Here is a 14,644-nt window from a genome sequence, read left to right as displayed (position 1 = left end):
AGAGATCAACCATAAATGTGGTCAGAAGGAGTATTCTGAAACGCATGAAACTAGAAGATGAATGAATGAATGACAGTTTACCAGGGCTGCTGCTCAAACTAATAATTCTCCATGACGCCACTTCCTGTAAAACTGTAAGCCTCTTTCTCACAGGCCTAACCACATTCCTTTGGTGCTTCCCTAGCACCCTAACACGCTCTCTATCCCCAGGACCCTTATCAACAACCTTCCTATCCTACAGGATGGTCCCTCCATTGGGGCCCTCTTTTCTGACCACCACATCATCTCATAAAATCTCATAATATGAGTCATATTGCCGGCCACCCAATCTGCGTATGCTTCTGGTTCACAGCTCCCTGGACCGTCCTCAGCAATCATCCACACCAGGCACTTTCCCCTGCAACAGAGCTCGCTGTATCACCTGCAAGTACATATCTAACACCACACTCATTCAAGGCCCTGTACCTTACCTTACCAGGAAGCTGGTATTGTATTACTACATACAGGATGGAGTGACGTGGATTCCTAGAAATAAAGCTCAATTTGAATATTCAGTTATTAAAGCAAATGCACTCCCGAGACAAGCCTATCCAAACAAAGTCCTTCATTGTGTCTGAATTGCAAGAGTACAGACCTCTTTGGTGAGCAAAATTTGGATTTGATTACAGTACGTGATCCTTGTATGAGGTGTAGTTGGGTGACCAATTTCTTTTTAACCTTTTCGTGGGTGAAATAGTGGATAAGCCTTGCTGCACAGTCAGGAAATACATTGTTTATCCAAACTGAGCCTAAAACTAGAAGAAACAAAATCCTCCATTTTCTTTTTATTAGTTTATTTCCTAATAGGAAATACAAGTTTCCAACCAAGTTTTTGAAGCTGACTGTGGGATCCTTTCAAAATTGGCTTGGTCAGATTTTACACATTTGATGCTACTAGAAATCAGATAAAAAGAGCCAAAAAGCTTCTTCTCATTTTTTACTTAACCTGACTTTTGTGCATAATACAATTCATTCTACTGCCAGATCTCTTAATTGTTTGTACAGATTAAAGTCCTTTAAGGTACTAAGAAACATTCAACATTAGACATGTTCCCGGTGTTCTTTCATCTAACAACAACAACAACAACAACAACAACAACAACAACAACAACAACAACAACATCATTATTATTATTTTAAACACATTTCTAAAAAACATTTCTAAAATCATAACCAAATTTTAAACACATTTCTAAAGTTCATGGATCCATTTCTTTCACAGCATTTAGTGTACAATTTTTTTCTTCTAAAATGTAAAAATGGCAATTCCTATTCTTTCTGAAATTTAAAAGGTGCAATTTTTACCTATACTCTGGATGTTTGTTAGCAGGGGTTTTGTGACTAGGAATTTGAATCTAGAATTTTAACCTTTACTTATTTTTTTATCAATGAAGTATGGTTCGAATGTGAGGTGAAACTGAATTACTGTGTGATGAATTGAACTGTAATGTTAGCATCACTATAATTAATTCAAAATACCAGTACTTAATCTTCAAACAAGATTGAAGCTGGGGTGTATTGAAATGTAATTCAGCATTAGACATGACCATTATTATTTCGTTAAAGGCAGTTAAACAGATTAATTCTAAATATTGAGCTTTTAATATCTCTTTCATGAATTTTGTTATGCAGGAAAAGTATGAAGCCTTGCAAGAAGTGTTTGTCCTTTGATGAGATAAAGAGATGTTAAGAGGAAAGAGAAATGAGAAGCAGAAGAAAGAAAGAATTGGACCAGCGCTTTGTGGTGCACAGGTACAAAGTGTGTAGTCATTATGTGGTGACATTTCAGGATCATCTAGCTGCACATATATCCTGAGATGGATGTGGCCTGGAAACACCAGCAGCCTCCATATGCATGAGACTAGGAATGCTGCCCTCCTACCAGACCTCTGTCCTTAAATCCCTGTCTCACATGTTGCACATCCACTTAGGGCTGCACTCGCCAGCTGCTCCACCTGGTGTGAGTTCCAGTGACACCTTCTTGTCTGGACCTCATAGCTCTCAGCTTGTTGGCGAGAAAGACAAATAATTCTGATTAAATGGAAGCAATCGGGCAGGCGGTGTGGTGACAAGGTGGTTAGCATTGCTACTTCGTTGCTCTTGGCTCCTGGGTTCGACTCCAGGCTACAGGTACGTTTCGTGGGGAGATTACATGTTCACCTCTTGATTGCATGGGTTCTTGAAGAGAGCTCCAGTTTGCTCTCACCTTCCAAAGACATGCTGGGGAGGTTAATTAACTTCTTTAAATTGTGCATCTGAGGGTGTGTGCTTTGTAATGGACTGATGTCCTGTCTAGAGTGTGTTCCTGTCCTGTGCCCTATGCTTCTAGGATGTGCTCCAGATTGCCACATGTCTGTCCATTTCCTCTGACAGGAATCTATTAGCATAGAAATATTCTAGAGTGTAGGGCAAATCTTTTCAACAAACTGGTTTGCATGGTTTTACTTTTCTGTGTGTATAAATATTGACGTGTCTGTCTTCACAGATGCTGCCTTTTATGCTGTACATTTACTCAGAGCCGCTGGCTCCCACTTCTCTATCTGAGATCCCTTTTATACTCAAGTTTGTCAGGCGCGCATTCGATTAGCTGCTTACCAGCATGTGCCCTCATGTAGTAAAGCAGAAATGCTGAACTATCTGCCTCTTTTTTGAGATGGTTTGTTTGTGGTTACAGCTGTGGGGAAGAGAAGAGAAGTCCACAAGAGAGAAGTAGAAAAGACAGTTTACTGGAGTCATTAAAAATGATACAGAAAAAAATGCCAGTTTTTTAGTGGTTTAACATTACAAGCTTTGGTCTACAGCTCAGTTAGATTCTATTAATGTTTTATTTAAAACACAGGCAATTGTGAGAAATAGTATGCAGTGATAGTACTGTGCTTTAATTCAAGCTCTTACTTCTGTGTTATACCCGTTTAGATATGCTGGGATGGAATAACACTAAATGGGATGGAATTTAATTACAGTAAATATAGCTTTAGCCACATATAATAAAGTATAATGAGTTTGTGTGTACTCTAATTATCTAATTATCAATGGAACAAGTTGAGACTTGTTCTATCATTTATCTCTGCTCGTTCTGTTTGCAGCTCAGACACCGACACAGCTTTCCTCTCGGACCTCTTCTAATTGTTGATGTCTTTGAATTTTGAAAAAAAATTGACGGTTTCATTCTACTTTTCTCTACGAAGAAACTAGAAAATACCTCACAAGATCTATGAAAATCTCACAGAAAATACCTTTGTGATCTTTTTTTTACAACTGCAAATTGTCCGACCACACTCATCTCTGCTTTTCTCGACAGCAACCTCCAGCAACCTCATTTACTGTATCTCCTGTAAAAAATGCCCAGATATCTACGTTGGAGAAACTGGAAGGAGACTAGGAGACCACTTCAAAGAACATGTTAGGGTTGTGAGGATTAAAGATTTCTCCAAGCCCATAGTTTCTCATTTCACCTCAGACGGCCATGATCACACTGATCTCTCTGTGTCTGTTCTCAAAGAAGGGTTTCCTTCTCCCATAGCAGAAAGATGACAGAAACTAAACTCATTCTGAACCTAGGTTCACGCCTTCCCCCTTCTCTCAATTACTTGTTCCTATGTTGAATGATGACAGAAGAGGCAGTATAAGGGACTTTTACCCCTGCAGGTCAACAGAGAAGCACAACCACAGACCTTAATTTCAGTTTGTGCTTAAGTAAGCAAGGCTGGGTCCAGATCATTACTTAATGTTGAGACAGGAGACCTCCAAGAAAACCGGGTTGCTACATTAAGTTATGTTGGTGGACCAGTAGGTGACGGTCAGTTTTCTGGACCAGAACACCCAAATGATGCCCCAACATGGAGTCCAGGATATGGAATCCATTCAGTTACTTGTTACTTATGAAAGGGACCTCTTTCTTTAATTAATAAGATGTTGGGAGGAAATTGCTTCTAAGAGGTAATGTTTAGCCTGATAACTAACCATGATACGTAGATCACTGCATCTGACAACATTTTAAAAATTATTTCCCCCCCAAGCTCTTGCTAATTTTGTAAAGTAATTAGCCACTCCCTCCATCAAAGTCCAGCACTGGGCCTGTATGAAATATATTGGACTTCCCCACTGTAGAAAGGCTCTTTAAACTTTTTTTTTAGATGTTGAGTTCAGAAAGGCTTGCTAAATAGTCTTTGGCCAAATCTGAGACATGTTTATAAACATAAACTGACAATTTAGTATTTCTTATTAAACATTCAGATTTGGGTTGGAAAAATCACAAACTAGAACCATATATTGAACTTCGCTTTGGGGAACGTACAGTGAGTCTGGAATATGCAGAATGGTGAAAATAATAAAACAAGGGGTTGCCTTGGATATACCAAAATACTGTATTTTTTAATTCAATTTTCCAAGTTCAAAAGCTCATTTTCATTATAAAACAGTCTAAGGTATGAATCTGACAGGGCGACACATTTTTATTCTCTAGGTTCACTGTAAAACATTTCAATGTATAAGCATGGGGTCTCTTGCAAACCGGGGTTGTGATCTCGGCACCTTCAAGCACCTTATGTTACCCTGAGCGCTCCAGAAAACTCAGTTGTTGAAATGGGAATTAAAATTTACAAGAAAATTTAACTGTATGCCTTGTAACGGTCTTTGAATAGAAGCCTAATAATTTACATAAAAGCATTCAGGCTTGAATGTTCCAGTCAAAAATGAGTATTTTTTCCCACAGTGTACAGTCCTAGTTCATCCCATTTCCTCCCTAGCAACAAGGTTCCTGTCTCTCATTTCCACAGGAACTTGTTTTTCAGATTTTATTTATAGTCACAATTGAAGAAAAATACTTGGAAAAGTCATTTTAAGTCCAAGAATAATGACAGTCTTTTTGTAGAGGCATTACATTTCTTTAGCATTCTTATTGGTTTTGTTTTTTTAACATCAGATGTCGGAATTCAAATTACTTGTGACACACAGAGACATTCCATTACAACATAAACGGGTGAATGTTATTATTTTTTATAAACAAATGAAATAATGATATTATCGTTTCTCTTAACATTGGGAGACTTTGGTCTTTTTTCTTGGTGAATTTTCATTGAACACTGCTAGTGTAAGGAACTTTTCAATCTACAGTGCTACAAGAGAAGAAACCCTTTAATCTAATCTGGGTGAGCCCTGGGTTTCCATCTGTTCTCTTGCAAGCAATTCTATTCTTGAATGTCCAGGAGCTAAGAAAAGTATTTTGTGTCAGGAAACCTGCCCCATACAAAAGTCTCCTGGGAACTGAAACTGAAATATCACTTTAAATCATTCTGTATGAATCTATTGAAATCTACAATACATCATGTGAGAATCATGTTTGAGATTTATTGCTAGAAATGCTTAAAACGGTAGTGTTATTTCTAAATAAGACAAATATAGAATGTTAGGTAATACACTTAGTTATAATGAACTTTGTTGATATATTAGGTATGATCAAGTTTCTTGAGTGTCTCTGGGTCTCTTAAAAGAAAAACGTCAACAAACTACTGCATAGTAAGCACTGTTTCTTATGTGCTGAAATCTGTCTCTGCAGTATTCACTGCTGTCTGTCCATATGCTGTTGTTGTGTAAAACATGTATGAACTATATTTCCTTTACCATTTCTGGCCTGCAGTGAATGTCAGGCTGTATTTTCAAAGCTAACAAATGTATGAAGTTCAGCAATGTGTAAAATGCATGTGCAAGATCATGGGAAAACACAAAATGCATCCATATACAGTACATTTCTCAAACTACAAATGACTACACACTCAGGTAAAGAGCTTTGGGGTTTAAAAATGTCTGTCATTGTTAAAAGGGAAAACCAGTCACAGTTCCTTTATGGGATCTGTTTGGTCTAATGAGAATGCAAACCATGTCTGCTGTCTGAATAAAATGCTGAAGCAGTATCAGCTATCTGTTCTGCTGGCCAATACACAGCTCAGTGTATAAACAGACAGTGCTGTATATGGGCAGGTATTAGACAAGGTCCAGTACTTCAGCGCATTTAAAATGACAATGAAAAACTTCTCAACCACCAAATAGTTGGGGAAAGAGGCAAAATGAAACTGCTGCTTTTACAAGCAACTGCACTGTTTCTGATGCCTACTGGGATGAACTGCGGTAACTGCCTTTCTTAATTTTGATCACTGTTACTTACATACATGTAAAATTTGTCAAAGATGATTAACAAATGGTAAAATGTGTTTACCATCACAGAATCTCTCTCATTTTTAGAAATGGGTTAACCTTAAATAAGATCAGATTACACTTGGCTTACCACACATCCACAAAATGTGATTGCCAATATCAACACAATTTAGCCAATCAATTTTTTCCTGGATGAGGAAGTATGTCTCACGCTTACAGATTGCACTATTAAGGTGTCAGATACTCACTGTCACATGTTAAGGTCGATTAAACCACTCGCCATTATTGCAGGTGATTAATGTAGCTCCCCTTTTCTTCTTTATCCTGGGTTACATTCGTACTTAACAGCAGCTCCGTCTGGGAATTGTTTAATAATTGATATGCGCTATTCAGAGCCGTATTGAATACAGATGGAGGATCACTGCATTGTTCTACAAAGAGAAAATGAACTGGAATTACTTTCATTTATATATATAAAATCATATTTAGCAAAAAATATTGAGTTGAGCAGTTAAGAATTTAAAAGCAATTGTGTCTGATTTTAAAATAATAATAATGTTAAGAATAAAAAACTTTGAAAAACATTACAGGGTCTTTCCATGAGTGCAGTAAATAATGTACTTTAAATATAATCTGTTGAATCCTCTCTACAAAAAGGCCCATGGAATTGCAGACAAGTGCTGTTTGTGAACACATTGTGTGGGCAAAACTGGCGCTTGCCAACAGATATTTGTTACAATTTAAGAATTTTGAGCTACTCTATTTAAAAATAGTATTTATATTACGGGTTTAAAATAATGTATCTTGCAAATGTGAAACTCAAATAATTTAATCGTGGAAATGTTTTCATTGATAATATTGATGTAGTCTGATGTGTCTGCCTTGCTTAGAATAAGGTTATAGTGTATATACATTGGTTTACATTGATTCTTTGCATTTAAATTAAAATGTGTTAAGTTGAATGACTAGGTTTAATCTTGTATTTCCAATGTTACAGGTTGAGAAGTACCAGAAGTGTTCAACAGGCTACACAAAAGCTTAGAGTGATGTGCCAGGCGAGCACTGAGACCAACACCATAATTAATTATTTTTTTTCTCTCCCAGAAATTCTTCTGGTAAACATCTCTCCTAGAAAGAATGATGCAATTCTGTGGACTTTGAAGAGTGTCTTGTACTTACCTCTCACTTGATCATAAGATCTAACTGAAAAACACCCAAAACAGGATTGTATTCACACGTTTCTTCCCCAGTCAGTCAAGTCAAGCTTCCAATCAGCTTCCAAATGAATATTAAACACTAATATATTTTGCACTGGAGCCTGAGTATAATTGCTCAATGTTGGTTAGTTTTCCAAAACTGTATTTATTTTAGATTGGATCTTGATCATTTCCGAGAAACAGGGAGATGAATTGTTTACACAGTTTGTACATCAGGTTCAAAATCTTTTTGATTTGGCTTAGATATGATTGTGTGTGGGGGAAGGGACAGTATGTCAATAAGTGCTAACGCCTCGCAGCTCTTGGGTCCCTATTTCGAATCTGGACCATGGCATCTTCTGTAAGAACTGTGCATGTTCCTCCTGTCTCTACATTCCCCCCACCTTCTGAAGATATGCTGGCTCTAAATTGTCCCCGTGTGCTCATGTGTGTATCCTGCAATGAACATATCATGCCATTCAGAGTGTAGTCCTGCCTTCTGCCCTTCGATCCCAGGATGAGCTCTTGATTGCTGTGAATTTCCCAGAAAAGACTGGCCTTCCAATGATTGATTGACAGCTGGTTTGAGGACAGGGGAGATCAGACAATGGCAGGGGTGTTAATCAAAAAAACAGTATTTGGCATTAATCTTGTCATGTTCTATAGGTCCTTATGGATATTTCATGACTACAAAATTATTCTCATCTAATTTTGAAACGATATTGTTTGATGAATATATTAACTACTGGGAAATCAGTGTTAATAATCATTATTTGTCAGAAGTTGATTTGCTCCCAGAAAAAAGATGGTTTAAAATAATGACTGGATAAACACCCAGTCTTGAAATTGAAATACACTGTGAATTGGTTTAAAAGCAAAAAACAGCAGCAATAGAGTTTCTGGGAGCCACAACTGCAAGTTTGATTTAGAATTTGGAAAACCAGCAGACACAGGAGTCCCCCAAAATAAGGTTGGGAGCCACAGCTTTAGAGTCAGACTGTGTATTGAGAAAAATTTATTGTTGTTGAATAAATCTCCTTTTCTGTTAGCTTCATAAGAATTCCTGTATGCATTTGATTTAGAGTTTTTCTCCTTCCCCTTTTTCAGGGGACTTGTATTAATCTGAGACGTTTTTATTTCAATAACAAAACCACTTCCAAAATGACTTCAATCAGACAATCTTATTTGCTGTAGTGCCCTTTACAACAGTATGCCGTACATACTTAGAGTACTCTTATCACCCCTTTAATTATTAGAGGTGTTAAAAATCAATCCTTTCAGGTTTCTTGTTTATTAAACCATTTTATTTTTCTGGCAATGCTGTCCCATTTTCATGGGAACAACTACTGGATAATGTACACCTTGAACAAATTTCTTTTTTTCTCTAACTTTCCTTGGTTGGCAAGCTAGCACATTTTCCAAAAACATACGGATTAAGACTTAATATTTTATATTCATTTTCGTCATATGTACATGTTGTAATAGTGTGGATTTCTGGCTGCCTTTTCACTGGCAGAAGCTCAGTACCTCAGGATGAGGTAGAGAACCAGTGCGGAGGCACTCCGAGTTGAATTCTTCCAGCCCGTGAGATATAAAGATCGGTGAGGTTCTAAGGAAATGTGGAAATCGCTCTTTAGATTGAGTTAAGGGGTTTCCGTAGCGTTTAAACCGCTGCCATGGTTCTATGGCGAACACAGGGAGATCGTGTGAGAATGTAATAGTTTCTAATGAAGAACCCAGGTGGTGATGATACACAATCTCATGCGGTATTTAGAGAGGTGACAATTAGAGGGCCCTCTAGTGGTGCACAGGGGGAAATCCCTTCCCACTGTCATAATATTTCTATGAATATGGATATTTTGTACACTGTCACTTGCATAGGATTCCCAATACTTTTTAGCAATATACAATCTTGTATGAAATGAAGTGTATGTGATGCTCATACAGTATATGCTGAATTGATTATTGTTCTATTCATGTAATATTTTTTATCTTAGTACGTACTTTTATGCAAGTGTTTTGTTTATTTTGTGTTTGACATTAATAAAAAAAATCTCAACAAAAAGACTCAGCAATGAAATGAACTTGTGAAAATGCTTGTGCCTTGTGTGATGATTCAGCAGTATCTTTTCCCATTACTACAAGTGGTAGTGATACAGCACATACAGTATGGTAAGCTGAAAATGAAGAGAATAGCTGTGCACAGCGATTTAACACTTTCTTTCTGATGTCACTCAGTTTATAACAAGTTAAAATATGGTTACGGGGAGCAATATCTAGAGAAAATAGCAGCTGCCACATGCTGCAGGTTAGTGGTGTTTTTAATATTACTTCCTGTATGTAAACAAAGTGTTTGTAAGTTAACTTCCTTGATCATTATCTGCAGAAATCTAGAGGTCAAGCCTAAAGCACTAAAATGTTTACAGTAAACAAGTGCATGGTGACAACCATGAATCCTTAATACTGAATGTTTAATTGATGTCAAAATAGGTGAGGTGTTCTCTCTTTTGGGTGTGATCATGTTCTTAGAAATACATGTGTTAATAGAGTGTTGATAACTGATTTAATTATGGTGTGTGTATATATATATATTTGTTTGGGATAAAGGCAACCAGAAATGTTCTTTGATCTAAACCTGAACAGAATTTGCATTCCTGCTTTCCTGCCCACTTCTTCAATACTTTCACTTTAACACTTACTAGTTACCGTGGAAATACACAGCCAAGTGAATACTGCAGAGACAGATTTCAGCACATAAGAAACAGTGCTTACTATGCAGTAGTTTGTTGACGTTTTTCTTTTAAGAGACCCAGAGACACTCAAGAAACTTGATCATACCTAATATATCAACAAAGTTCATTATAACTAAGTGTATTACCTAACATTCTGTATTTGTCTTATTTAAAATAACACTACTGTTTTAAGCATTTCTAGCAATAAATCTCATGATTCAAAAATCAACATGATTCTCACATGATGTATTGTAGATTTCAATAGATTCATACAGAATGATTTAAAGTGTAATTTCAATTTCAGTCCCCATGAGACTTTTGTATGGGGCAGGTTTTCTGACACAAAATACTTTTCTTAGCTCCTGGACATTCAAGAATAGAATTGCTTGCAAGAGAACAGATGGAAACCCAGGGCTCACCCAGATTAGATTAAAGGGTTTCTTCTCTTGTAGCACTGTAGATTGAAAAGTTCCTTACACTAGCAGTGTTCAATGAAAATTCACCAAGAAAAAAGACCACAGTCTCCCAATGTTAAGAGAAACGATAATATCATTATTTCATTTGTTTATAAAAATTAATAACATTCACCCTTTTATGTTGTAATGGAATGTCTCTGTGTGTCACAACTAATTTGAATTGCGATATCTGATGTTAAAAAAATAAAACCAATAAGAATGCTAAAGAAATGTAATGCCTCTACAAAATATAGTGAGTGTCATTATTCTTGGACTTAAAATGACTTTTCCAAGTATTTTTCTTTAATTGTGACTATAAATAAAATCTGAAAAACAAGTATGTGTGGGATTGAGTCACTGGAACCTTGTTGCTAGGGAGGAAATGGGATGAACTAGGACTGTACACTGTGGGAAAAAATACTCATCTTGTAAATCTGGGTGCATGATGATGGCTTCTAAAAATGTTAAGAATATGTCATTCCATGTGCTCACTGCAGAGCATAACATGCACCACCCTGACAAGCTGCACCCTAGGGCCAGACATTCACCCTAGAGGAATTCCAGTATGGTGAGATGTACAGTATGTACTGTATGTTGTAATGAGATCGAAACAACTCCCTGAGAGTTTACAAACCTCACAGACCTTGCCCTGATTGCTTCTACTGGGGCATTGTTTTGCTTTTTGTTTTGCTTGTACTTTAAAAATATAAGTTTATCATCTCTAGTTATTATCAGCTTTTTATTTTACTTAAGGGCTATTATAATTCCTATAATTCCTCCATCAGCACAACACTTCCCTTGCCTTTCTGTACAGTACATAGAAACACACGTCTGTATGTACTGTATACAGCTCCCTGGATGCAGGCGACTGCTTGTTTTTATTTTATTTTCTGTTTGCAGACATAGTTATATGTATTTCATATCCTAGTCACAGTTTGTTTGCAGCACTTTGAAGGATTGTAGCCCAGGCAGCAACTTCCTGTCATTTACAATGGAATGGTTCCAAAATTGTTATCTGTTCCACTGAAATTCCACAGAACATTTTAATAAGAGCCAAGCCTTGCACCGTCAACCTGAGCTAGATAAAAACGAACGTCATAGGTAATACTTCCCTCATTCTTTCACAGTGATTGAGAACAACAATGAACTACCACTAACAAATTATATGGTTTGATTACATGGACTTTGTTATATAACGACAAAATGTTCTTCTCCCTCTATTGCAGAGAATAAAACAATAAAAGTTTTCTAAAACAGCCAGAACACCACAGACTGCACAGCTAATAATGCAGACAGGTAGAGTTGTTATCATGATATCATAACCAACATATGAATCTGCATGTTATGTGAGGGGTGTACCATAAGTGTCAGACCTGAAATAACTTCCAACTCATGACATAAAGCTTTCCTTTGCCTTCTACAATTTAATGGATGAAAGAATACCATTCAAGTATATGTTTCAGACAGTGACTCAGCTGAGGATATCACCACAAAGTGACTGGAACACTCAGGCATGAATGCTTTTATGTAAATTGTTAGGCTTCTATCCAAAGGCAGTTACAAGGCATACAGTTAAAATACCTTTTTCGTTTTACCTGTAAATTTTAATTCCCATTTCTACAACTGAGTCTGCTGGAGCGCTCAGGGTGACATACAGTAAGTTGCTCGAAGGTGCCAAGATCACAATTCCTGTTGGGATCTGAAACTAATATCTTTATACCAGCTGCCATGTCACCCTGCAACTCACAACCGCCAGCCCACTGCTGCTAAGCAGGTGTGAGCCTGGTCAGTACCTGGATGGGAGAACTCCTGGGAAAAAGTAAGGTTGCTGCTGGAAGAGCTGTTAGTGGGGCCAGCAGGGGGCGCTCACCCTGCGGTCCATGTGGGTCCTAATGCCCCAGTATAGTGATGGGGACACTATACTGTAAACAGGCGCCGTCCTTTGGATGAGATGTAAAACTGAGGTCCTGACTCTCTGTGGTCATTAAAAATCCCAGGGTTTTTCTTGAAAAGAGCAGGGGTGTAACCCCGGCGTCCTGGCCAAATTTCCCATTGGCCCTTACCAATCATGGCCTCCTAATAATCCCGATCTATGAATTGGCTTCATTACTCTGCTCTCCTCCCCACTGATAGCTGATGTGTGGTGAGCGTTCTGGCGCACTATGGCTGCCGTCGCATCATCCAGGTAGGGCTGCACATTGGTTGTGGTGGAGGGGAGTCCCCATTACCTGTAAAGCGCATTGAGTGTTGTGTCCAGAAAAGCGCTATATAAGTGTACGCAATTATTAATATTAATTAATTTATATCTTTACGTTAGAAGCCAGAAGACTTGTTATTTAATGTGTAACAAGTGTATGGAAATTGAGTCAGTGTCTGAAAGAAAAAAAAAGAAGGGAGTTTACTGATAGGTCCTTTTTTCACCAACTCAGAACACGTAAGGGTAAGACCCTTAATGTAATGATCACCGAAGGAATTCAACACTCCTGTAAAAGACCTTTTTTGCAAATCCCTGGCTCTTCTCAGGGATACAGATAGAAAGGATACAGATGCAGGCAGTAATTTGAAGGGAAAAATAAATCTTTTTTCCTGACTTATGTCAGCTATTCACAAGAGACATAGATAAACATAGACGGCGTGGAACTTTCAGGTCATAAAATGTTGCCTTTGCTCCACAGCACTAATCAAAGCACAGTCGATGTCCCCTCCCACCTTCTCTTGATTTCTCTCCAGGCGACATGGGCACACCCAGTACTTACTGCCAGCTAAGACGACATACTTTTCTCAAAGTGTCTCACTTCCCTTGGAACATTTGATATAAACGTAACTCTAGTTAGATCACAACTATTTAAAGAGCAGATGTGACTAATAGAAAAATGTCTGTGCTTAGAAAAAATGCTATAGAACTTTAGTGTAGCCCAGAAAAAGGTTACTTAAAGGGGAGCTGCAGTCCCAATTTCTCAGACTGGTTATTAAATCTTGGTAACAAAATAAATTCACTCATGGTATAGAAAAATCTCACACATTTCGAAATAAGCAGATATGTTCTTGCAAATGCCTCGTGTTGCCAGGGGCGAGAGCGAGAGTTTATGCAAGTTGTGATATGAAGCAGCGATTCCTAGTAACGACTAATGTAATGTGATATACTGTACAAGCACATAAGTACAGGTTGTGCAGTAAGTAGTATTTGCAGGTAAAAAGTTGAGAGCAATACTTCTATTGGATTAAAAGAAAAGTATTTCATCTGAAGTTTTGTTTCCTCGTTCTGAATCACAGAACACGGGGAGATTTGGTCTATTTTGCAATGTAAAGAGGAGATTTTGCAAGTCACCATGTACATTTTTCTTTGGTCTGAAATGCCCTTCTCAACGTTGATTCTTTCAAACCCCAAATATAAAGATAACGTTGCGGTTCCACTTTAAGAAAATACAACTATTTTATTTTGAAGTTAAGAGCACAACTGAGCTGTTGGGGAACTCTCCCTGCACACAAATGGCCAGTGGAGAAGGCTTGAGATCTGTAGTTGGGAATACAGAGGAATTAACACTGTTCTAAAACATGCCATTTCCTCTTTTAGATTAGATTTTGCTGGAAGACTTCTTTTCTCTATTTTTTGCTGCCGTGGCAGCCAGTTAAGAAGCCACAACAAATGTACTGTGACCAGATTTTAAAATGCAATGAAGAAATGCCCCATAAGGAAAACCATGCCAATCGTCTCTCAGGTCACATTTGTTGCCAATCATTTAAAAACAGATTAGTTTTCAAATAAAAAAAAAAATGTTCTGGTTTCCTCCCATTTTCCAAAACCATACTGGTAGGTTAATTGGCCTCTGGTAAAATTGGCCCTGGTGGGAGTGTGGGTGCATGTCTGTGTTTCAGCCCTGTGATGGACTGGCAACCCATTCTGAGTGCACCCCACCTTACTTCCATTGGCTCCAGAGACAGGCGCTCGCTCCCTTGAGACCTTGAATTGGAAGAAGTGTTTAGAAAATGGATGGATATAAAAAACACAGTTTATTGAGGTAGTGTATAGTGTGTGGGAAAATAAACTGTCAAGGCTGTTTCTGAATTG

Source organism: Lepisosteus platostomus, chromosome 7, assembly GCF_059453375.1.
Source record: "Lepisosteus platostomus isolate fLepPlt1 chromosome 7, fLepPlt1.hap1, whole genome shotgun sequence".
Lineage (NCBI taxonomy): Eukaryota > Metazoa > Chordata > Actinopteri > Semionotiformes > Lepisosteidae > Lepisosteus > Lepisosteus platostomus.
This window is presented reverse-complemented; position numbering follows the sequence as displayed.